This window comes from Phocoena phocoena, chromosome 18, assembly GCF_963924675.1.
Source record: "Phocoena phocoena chromosome 18, mPhoPho1.1, whole genome shotgun sequence".
Taxonomy (NCBI): domain Eukaryota; kingdom Metazoa; phylum Chordata; class Mammalia; order Artiodactyla; family Phocoenidae; genus Phocoena; species Phocoena phocoena.
Window position 1 is genome coordinate 25,971,216 of NC_089236.1, and position 10,033 is coordinate 25,981,248.

Below are 10,033 nucleotides of genomic sequence, written 5' to 3' on the forward strand. Positions count from 1 at the left end.
GCTGGGAGACTGTGGATTGGTCCAGATGGATGCTAATTTGCATATTCTTCCCTAGTAACCTCCCCGGTAGGGTTCAGAAAAAGCTTGCTTGGGCCCCAGGCAGAGAAAAGCGATTATATAGCAGAGAGGGTTTAGTGATCAAAAGTATTTAAGACAGCAAGTGTCTCCTGACTGTGCACTCAGGAGGCCTTGGGAAGGCTGGAAGTCTGAGCGCAGAGACTCGGATTGTTGGTGCTTTTCTTTCCCTTTGACTAACAGGAATGTCTCACTGGAGACTCAGGTTCCCCGCTGACACTTTACACAGGGCTGGACTGGGGTCCCTGTTGCTTCTTCTGTTGCTGCTTCTGGTGTCAGGGTCTTGCAAAGAAACTGTCAATTTCCTCACCTTTGAGGAAGAAGCCCTCGGCACCTTCATCGGTATTCTGTCTGACCACATCCTGTTTAATTCCCAGCGCGAGGTGCCAAGCCAGTTCCGCCTGATTAAGATCAACAGCTCGCTGGTCCAGGTGCAAGAGGGCGACCGTCCTCAGAGATGCAGGCCTGGACCTCGAGCGGCTGTGCGGCCAGGCCTTCAAAGTGGTAAGCTTTTAGCAAGAGCAGTTCCGGCTGGTGCACGTGGAGGTGGAGGTAAGGGACGTCAACCACCACGAGCCACGCTTTTCCCGGGCCCAGATCCCGGAGGAGGTGTCTGAGGGCGCGGCCGTGGGCACACGCATCCCCCTGGAGGTGCCCATAGACGAGGACGTGGAGGCCAATGGGCTGCAGAGCGTGTGCCTGGCCGCACAGCCCCTTCCGCGTGGAGCTGCAGACGCGCGCGGACGGTGCCCAGTGCGCCGACCTGGTGCTGCTGCAGGAGCTGGACCGCGACAGCCAGGCCGCCTACAACCTGGAGCTAGTGGCCCAGGCCGGAGGCTGCCCACCGTGCTCCGCCACGGCCGCCCTCAGTGTGCGCGTGCTGGACGCGAATGACCACAGCCCGGCCTTCCCGCAGGGCGCCGTGGCCGAGGTGGAGCTGGCAGAGGACGCGCCCGTGGGCTCGCTACTGCTCGACCTGGACGCGGCGGACCCCGACGAGGGCCCCAACGGCGACGTGGTGTTCGCCTTCGGCTCCCGTACCCAGCCCGAGGCGCGCCGCCTCTTCCGCCTCGACCGGCGCTCGGGCCGCCTCACCCTGGCTGGCCCGTGGACTACGAGCGCCAGGACACTTACGAACTGGACGTGCGGGCGCAGGACCGCGGCCCCGGGCCCCGCGCCGCCACCTGCAAAGTCATCGTGCGCATCTGCGACGTCAATGACAACGCGCCGGACATCGCCATCACCCCGCTGGCCGCCCCGGGCGCGCCTGTCGCCTCGCCCTTCGCCGCCGCCGCCGCTGCTCTCGGGGGTGCGGACGCGACCTCGTCGACCGGGCCCGGGACGCCAGAGGCCGGAGCCATCTCCCTGGTGCCAGACGGCGCGGCACGCAAGAGCCTGGTGGCGCTGGTCAGCACCTCGGACAGGGACTCGGGAGCCAAGGGGCAAGTGCGCTGCGCCCTCTATGGGCACGAGCACTTCCGACTGCAGCCGGCCTACGCGGGCAGCTACCTGGTGGTGATCGCGGGGTCGCTGGACTGCGAGCGCATCGCCGAGTACAACCTGACGCTCGTGGCCGAGGACCGCGGCGCGCCCCCGCTGCGCACCGTGCGGCCCTACCTGGTGCGGGTGAGCGACGAGAACGACAACGAGCCGCTCTTCACGCGGCCGGTCTACGAGGTGTCGGTGAGTGAGAACAACCTGCCCGGGGCCTACTTGGCCTCGGTGGCCGCCAGGGACCCGGACCTGGGCCGCAACGCCCAGGTCACCTACTGGCTGCTGGAGGCTCCGTGTCCACCTACGTCTCATTGGACCCCGTCACCGGGGAGCTGCACGCACGACAGTGCTTTGACCGCGAGGAACTGGCTGAGCTGCGGCTGGGGCTGGAGGCGCTCGACGGCGGCTCTCGGCCGGTCCGGGGCCGGGCCGTGATGCGGCTGCATGTGGAGGACCAGAACGACCACGCTCCTCGGCTGGTGACCCCGCCGCTCGTCAGTGACTCAGCCCAGGCCCCTCTGCCCCGGGACGCGCCCCTGGGCTACCTGCTGACCCGACTGCAGGCTAGGGACACGGACAAAGACCTCAACGCGGAGCGACTGCGGCCCCGGGGCGCTAGCGCTACACCCGGCCACGGGTGAGCTGTCCCTGCAGTGCCGCCTGTCCCCGCAGCCCGCCGACCCGCTGACGGCGGCCGTCGTGGTGCTTGCCGGAGGCCAGCCGGCCCGGTAGTGCACGGCCACCTTGATCTTCGTGCCCGCGCACTCGGCGCCACCTGGCGGAGAGGTGGTGCTGGTGCCACGGCCGCCTCCGCCGGCAAACGAGGAATGGGAGGTGTCCGCGGGACGGCGCACGGCGCATGGAGCAGGACGGCACCCTGACCTCTCCGTGGTTGTGGTCGGGGCTTTGACCAGCGGCTGCGGCCTTCCGCCGGTGGCCATCGTCACCGTGACTTGTTCCTGCTCAGGCAAGGCCAGGACGCGGAGGAAGAGGCTTTGTGAGCACAGACAGAGCAGGTGCCATGCGAGCAGTGGCCAGGCTTGCCCATGTTGCAGGACATCAGGGGCTGATCCTGGGAGGTTCAACCCAAGGTTCTTCGTGGAGACACCGCCGCTTTCCACTTCCTCAGAGGCGTAGGAGAACGAGTCTGCCGAGACTTCCCAGTCCGGGAACAGTGCGGTGTCCTTATGCTCCTCGCCTCGGAAGAGGAACGAGATCCCCTGGGCCCAGGTAGCGCACCCCCAGCTCTCTTAGTGTCCTCGTTAGCATTCAGTAAATTTTCACGCTGGGAGCTTTATGAAAATTCAGTGCCTGATCAGATTTGGGACTTAAAGTGGCTAATTTTTCGGGACTTATTTTTTATCTGAGAGGAAAAATTCTTCACCGATGAGAGCAGGAGGAGACCTGATGCTCATGTGTTCCTGGAGGCCCATGTCTATTCCTGCTGTTTCGGCCCCTGGTAACTTCCCTATGGGTCCAGCTCGAATCCCTTTCCATCAGGGTTTAAATGGTGTCTTCCTGCAGCACTGCAGATGAGGGATGCTGTACCTGCTCTGTCAGTTCTGATATCTAAGGGTGAAATATTATTAACTGCTGCTCTCACACCTCTTTTTAAACAGGGTTCCGTCTCAGGTCCTTTTCTTTCCCCATTCCTGTGGGGAGAGGATAAATCTACTGCAAGTTTAAGGTAATTGCAGAGTATTTATCATTATCTCTAAGCCATGGGTTTGAAATTTTGTACATTTTTATGGATAACAGAGTAGTTTTTTTCCTTTTCACTTCCAGGACACATTCAAATCCAGATAAGTTCAGTGTGAGAGATAGTGGAAAAGGAGACAGTGAATTGAATGACAACAGTTCTGATATCAAGAAAGCACTTTTTGGAATGATTGCAAAGCAAGAGGGTAAGTTCACACCTGTGACTTTGAAGTTCTTGCTTTCAAAGTCATAATATTATATGCCCGAATGCATAATTAAAAAAAACTGAACAAGGGGTCTTAACTGTACATGCATAGATCGGAGTACTCTGAATGCTGCTGAATAGAGCTAATATTTTTAATCACTGACTATATAGCTGTTTCTATGTATTTTAAATATATTTATTGACTTATTTATTGACTTATTTATTCCCCATGATAAATCTAATGAGGTAGGAAACTGAGGCACAGAGAGTTTAAGTAGTTTGCCCAAGTGTTGGAGTTAAGATCTTAGCCCAGGAATTCTGGCTTTAGATTTCCTGCTCTTTTTTTTTTTTTTTGCGGTGCGCGGGCCTCTCACTGTTGTGGCCTCTCCCGTTGCGGAGCACAGACTCCGGACGTGCAGGCTCAGTGGCCATGGCTCACGGGCCCAGCCGCTCCGCGGCATGTGGAATCTTCCCGGACCGGGGCACGAACCCGAGTCCCCTGCATTGGCAGGCGGACTCTCAATCACTGCGCCACCAGGGAAGCCCCAGATTTCCTCACCCGACTAAACTGCCTCTATTAATGCAAAAGATTAAAATACTGAAAAATCAGAATATTGTGGTTATTAATACTAAAATAACTTAGTGTCACGAGCACTAAGGATAACTTCCCCCCTGTGGGTATTCCAGAAGGGAACAGCATGTGAATAGGTAAATTTCATATAGGCCAGTATGCCATTTGCTGGGAACATATGGGGATAGATTTTTTTTCTTTTTTTGATATTTCTTTTTAAATTTTATTTATTTATTTTTGAGGGGTGTGTGGGTTTTTTTGGCTTTGCTCTGTTCAGTGAATCCTGCACCAATACAGTCTTATGCTATTCAGTCCATCTCCTGTAGTGTTGAGGTCAAAATCTCTGTAATGGTGTCTGGTTCTGGAACGGTATCTCCTGTGGGGAAAGGCATAGTCAATTTTGAGGTGTTTTATGTTAGTCTCCACAAAAGTGGGCATTAGATGTTTAGTCTCTCAGAGATGAGTCCTGATGCTATGTCCTACTGATTCAAGTGCCTCTTCACCATCATAGATACTTTTGCCCACCCTATGTTTAGTTCCTTCAACATTTTTTACTTTAAATGGTATGGCTTTTAAAAGTATCTGCATCCTGGTCCCCTTCTTCTGAATATTCTCTAGTTTGTATATATCTCTCCTAAAATGAGGCACTTAGAGTTGAACATACTACTACGGAAACAGCCTCTCTCCTGACCTCCAAATTTGTATACCTACTTGCTTCTTCCACGTCTCCATTTGGGTGTTTAATGAACATATCACATGTTCAACACTGAACTCTTGATTTCTGTTCCCCAAACCCACTCTTCCTCTAATGTTTGTAGCTCTGGAAATGACACCTCTATTAACTTAGTTGCTTGCTCTGTCCAAAATCCTTTGTGTCATTCTTGATTTGTGTCTTCCCACACACAACTTCCAATCCATCAGCAAATCCTATTGGAATTACTTTGAAACTATATTGTCAATCAAAGCTCTTCTCACTATCTTCATTGCTGCTGCCCTAGCCGGGGCACTATCATCTCTTGCTTGGACAACTGCAGTAGGTCCAAACTGGCCTCTCTGCTTGCATGATTGCCCTCTTGCAGTCTGTTCTCCCTGCAGGAACTAGAGTGATCCTTTTACTTCATAAATCAGATTATGTTAATCAACTCTCCAAAGATTTTTCACTTATCCAAAATCCCTATCATGGTGTCCCAGTTATGAATGCTGGGTAACAAACTAGCCCCAAATACAGTGGTTTACAACAATCATATTATGCTCATGGATTCTCTGGGCCATTTTGGACGGGACATAGCTTGTGCCTGTTTCAGTTTCTGAGGCTTTAGCTGAGAAGATGTGATGGCTGGGAGCTGGAATCATCTGAAGGCTTATTCAGTCATGTGTCTGGCGTGGTAACTAGGATGACTGAAATTCTAGGATTGCAGACTTGGGGATGGGAAGGGGGGCTACATGTGTCCTGTACACATGGCTTGATTCTCTGACAGCATGGCGGCCTCAGGAAAGTCACATGCTAGCTTACGGTTGCAAACATGAATGCTCCAACAAACAAGACAAAGACCCATCTTCTTTTATGACCCAACCTCAGAAAGACATAGTCATTTCCATCATATTCTACTGGTCCAAGCAATCTTAAGCCCACCAGATTAAAAGGAATGGGACAAAGACCCCATGTCTACATTGGAAAATTATTAAAGAATTTTGGGGCCGTGTTTGTAAACAAGCCACGCATGGCCCATAAAGTCCTGTATTATCTGGCTCCTGGCTGCTTCTCCCATCTGAGTTCTTACCACTCTTCCCTTGATAATTTAGGTCATTTTATTGGCTTTCTTGTTTTTTTTGAATTGACCAAGCGTGTCTTTATTTCAGACCTCAGTGTCTTGCTGTTCCCTCTGCCTGGTAAGTTCTTTCTCAAGATACCCATATTGTTTGCTTTCTGCCTTCATTTAGTTCTTTGCTCAGATATCCATCCTCAAAGAGGTCTTCCTAACTGCACATTGCTTCTCCCCACTGTCACTGCCACTCTCCACCCTGCTTTATTTTCTGTCATAGCATTTATCACTGCCTCATATTATTTTATATATTTGCTTGTTTATTATTTGTTCCCTGTTCCATGCTGAATCACTGGCATCAAATGTGTACTAACATTTTTTTACTGAATGGATGAATGAAGGTGTGGTTTAACCAGAATATACATCACAACTGTATGACTATGTCAGGTGATAATATCACATTTTATATTAGGATAAATATATCACATAAATATCACATTTTATATTAGGATAAATATATCACATAAATATATCACATAAATATCACATTTTATATTAGGATAAATTTATCTTGTTTTTACAAGTTCCATTGTGCTACTTTGTTTTGTGGACAATTTTAGTGTCATCTTAAAACTTGAAGATTTTACAGTAAATGTATCTTTCCAGATCATTTAATGGTAAATAAGCCTTTTCCAAACACAAAACAAAACAAAATCAAATTCCTGGAACTCCTGCTGTTTATTCACTATTTAGGGAATTACCAGCTTATTCTTCCCTTACCTCAGTTTCCTCTTTATAATAATAGGCAAGCTCTCTAAATCCATGATAGCTCAAGGTGCAGTTTTAGCAAACAATGTGATCAAGGCAATGTGTTCACCATGAGAAAATACCATTTCTCGTTTCTCGGTAATAACCATCACATTTCCTCCTGCCAGTATGCAACAGCTACATTTTATTTATTTATTGAGCATTTATACAAGTTTCACCATGTGTCAGCAACTGTTCCAGGTGCTTTACAAGTATTAACTCACTTAATCCTCGTGATAATGCTATTAAGTAGGTACTGTCATTTAACACCGTTTTGCACATGGGAAAACTGAGGCATAGACTTGTTGGAGTAATTTGATCATGGCCACCCACCTGTAAGGGGTAGAGCTGGATTTCCAACTCAGGAAGTCTGGCTTTGGAGTCCATGCTTTTAAAATGTTCTGCTGTAGCGTAGCTTCAGTAGGGTTTTTACACACTTATTTTATGAGCCTGCTGAAGATTTAGGACCGATTTACATTTCTGAGGATGTTTCTGTCTTTGACTTCATGAGCTGTTCCGATTTATGATTTGGTTTATACGTCAACTGTCTGCTGCATTTTCTTGTAAAACTTTTAGTGGGAGTGTTGAAGGGATGCCACGTGGGTGATGGCAAGATAATTGAATTAGATGTTGACAACTGGACATAAGATGTTTATTGCAGGTATTTTAAGTTGTTTTTTGCATCTCACTTTTAATAGTTAACACAGAGGATGAGTGGATACACCCGATAATCTTTTTAAAAATTTTTTGAATTTTATTTATTTTTTTATATAGCAGGTTCTTATTAGTTATCCCTTTTATACATACTAGTGTACATATGTCAATCCCAATATCCCAATTCATCACAGCACCACCCCCCACCCCCATAACCCGATAATCTTCAGAAACTTCATTTTAGACTGTAATTCTGACCATTTCTCCCACCAAACCTGTATCAGAGATTCTCGCAAATCTTTTAATTTACTTGCTTGGATTTTATTCCCATTTCATTTCCTCAGTGCACCAGCAGGTGGAGGTACAAGTCATTGGTAGAAAATCCAGAGGAAGAAAAAAATAAACAGCTAGAAAACCAGTCTCTGGACAACTGAATGCTGTTTGCATTTTTAAGTATATCGCTATGTAGCATTCTGGTTATTTAAAACATTTAAAACTATTTCACTTTATTTCCAAGTTGTTTCAGATCATTCAGAACAAAAAGCTTTTAAGGATCCTGAAAGGTTAATCCAGGCATTTCATCACATCATGAAGACAGCTACAGGACTGTACTCTCTTCAAGTACCCGTTGCCCTCACTTTTCCCAGCTGAGAAATATGGGTTTCCAGCCAGAACACTAAGAATCCAAAGGATGTTATTTTCAAGCCTATGCCTCCCCAAGTGCTGGTGGCCAAGTGTATATGACAGAGTTCAAAACTGCAGGCCAGCAGGGCCACGTTCCACACTTCTTGGACAGAATGATGGATTAAATCATCCTTCAGTGGATGAATCACCTTCACATGCCTCAGAAATAGCCACTTCATTCTGAAATGCTGCAACTCATATAGACAGTTACGTCTGGGGAATATACACATTTATGTTTCTGTCAAGCATTTGTAAGCCAAGCTGCACCCACGAGCCTCCTGGTTTTGACAGACGTTTCCCTAAATTACGATAATAGTCAATGTCAGAGTACATGATGATTTTATATAATCCACGCTATTTTACCAAAGAGTTCTAGATGAGAGCCCTTTATTGCCACAAATATAATTAGTGAACATATATTTTATTTTCTAGGATCATTTATGAATGTAAATAAAATATTCATCTAGCTGTTCATATACAGTTAAGTGTTTACAATTTTACTGGGAACATAATTTAACTTTAGGCTGGATGAAGAATCTGGACCCCAACTGTAACCATAGGCCCAATGGGGAGAAAGAAGAAGCTGTGGACGGGCACCACTGGGCTGGGGGAACCCAAACCGTTTCTCTAGCCTAACATATGAGAGGATTGCCTGGTGCTTAGTGGGTAGAGCAGTGGCAGATTCTGGCAATGGGTGAAAACCAAATACAGATGACTGGTGATGTTGTGCTTTTGGGCACTCAGCCCATTCACGGCTGCAGCTCCATCTGAGGCAGGGCTGCAGGGAGCAGGGATGGCAGGACCTAGAGAGAGTTTTAAGGCCTCAGTCATCTGGGTTAGAGCTCCCAACAGGGCTCTTCCCTTAGCTGTGAACAAGAAGCTAGGCAGACACTGAGGCAGAAGACCGGGGGCAAAAGGAGAGATCAAATGCCCAATGGAGTGACTGGAAGGCTTAGGTGAACAGCTGACCAGATCCAGGGGCAGCAAGGTTGGGTGATGGGATGGAAGGATCTGGATTATGTCTTGTTGGCTTCAAGATTGGCTCAGACCATGGGAAGAATTGGATCTGCAACGGCAGGACACTAGTATCTCCCCAATAGGAAGGGTCCGGGCTCATCAAGATCTGACTGGCAAGAACTGTCCACCCAATTCAATAATCCCTCGCCACATGTGGCTGCTTAAATTTAAATGAATTAAAATTTAGTACAATGAAGAATTCAGTTCCTTGGTCACATTAGCCATGTGTGGCTAGTGGCTACGGTATTGGGCAGAGAAGCTGTACAACCTTTCCATTATCACAGTTCTAGTGGATTTAGAAGGAGGGCCAGGCTGGAGGACCACATCCACAGGCTGGACTTGTTGAGGGAGCCACTGACCCACCATCGTTGCTCGACACATTTACAGGGTGACTGTGTTTTCATTGCTCTCCACGCTTCCCTGGTTCATGACATCAGTCTTTTATTGGTTCATAGAAGTATCTAAAAATGGGTGGACACATTATATTATTTATTATAAAATATTTGAAAAATGTCTAATGACAGGAATTCCCGGGAATTCCGTGGAGGTCCTGTGATTAGGCCTCCTCGCTTCCACTGCTGGGGCTAGACTCGATTCCTGGTCGGGGAACTAAGATTCCACAAGTTGTGGCAGTGTGATCTTTAAAAAAAAAAAAACAAAAAGAATTCCCAATACTACAAGATTTTCTGCAGGCAGAAACTCTAATTTCTAAAGGCTCCTCTGCTATTCTAGCTAGCACCTTAAATTTGTAGTTCTCATATTCAGTCCTATAACCTTAGAGATTTTGCAGCAATGGTCATGATAAAATCAACCTGCTGTTATTCCTAAACTTGCCCAAGAAGTAATTCAGCCATTTTCATGATCAGTAATTCATTCTTTACCTACGCTCAGGCGAGACGCCAGAAAGTCCTTTAAACTCCTTTGGCTGCTGGCCTTCCGTAGAAAATCACTGCTGTAGAAATCGGTTTCCAGGTCCTGTGGTGTCTTCAGAGTTAGTATGTGGCCCCAAGCATCAGCTTTCCAGAATCGGTGGTCTAGGCCTCAGTGAGAGTAGAGCAAACATGA

At 48.1% G+C, this 10,033-nt stretch overlaps 1 pseudogene; it reads left to right on the top strand.

Moving 5' to 3' along the window:
- The first annotated feature begins 260 nt into the window (after nucleotides 1-260).
- LOC136137528 (protocadherin-8-like) lies at nucleotides 261-5,251 on the top strand (annotated as a pseudogene).
- Nucleotides 5,252-10,033: the final 4,782 nt, after the last annotated feature.